A 533-nucleotide genomic window follows, 5' to 3' on the forward strand; every position below is an offset into this window, starting at 1 on the left:
CAGAAAACAGTCAAACAATGACATGAAGGACAAGGACTCAATCGTCTCATCAGTTTATTTCTAAAAACCGAAAGCAAAAGCTGGGCATAATGTATAACTTAATTCAAAACCTAATAATGAAGCATGGAAACAACTTATACTGATTTATAGTTGCCAGTAAAAAGGAAAACACCAAATGGACATTATCTCTAGAGAATGTCCAAGAGGTGGGGCTATTGACTAATTTATGTACTTGTCTCATATATGACAGAAAATAGTTTCCGATTAAATGCACTTACTAAGTTTTAAATTAATAAATATGACTAAATATTAAATACAGTGGTGGCAAAACCTGTGGGAAACGTTGCTATGATAACTATAGCATTTATTTTGGCAGCAACATTTTACTCTTGTAAAATGGTTATTTTGGAAATTTATGCAAGGACATGCATTCACAAACTTCATTCTACTAAGAATTTCTGCTCTGAGAAGTGACAAGTCAAACAACATTCATTGTAACTAATTGACAAGAGTACAAGAAAATGAAACCTGCA

This window comes from Carassius auratus, chromosome 18, assembly GCF_003368295.1.
Source record: "Carassius auratus strain Wakin chromosome 18, ASM336829v1, whole genome shotgun sequence".
Lineage (NCBI taxonomy): Eukaryota > Metazoa > Chordata > Actinopteri > Cypriniformes > Cyprinidae > Carassius > Carassius auratus.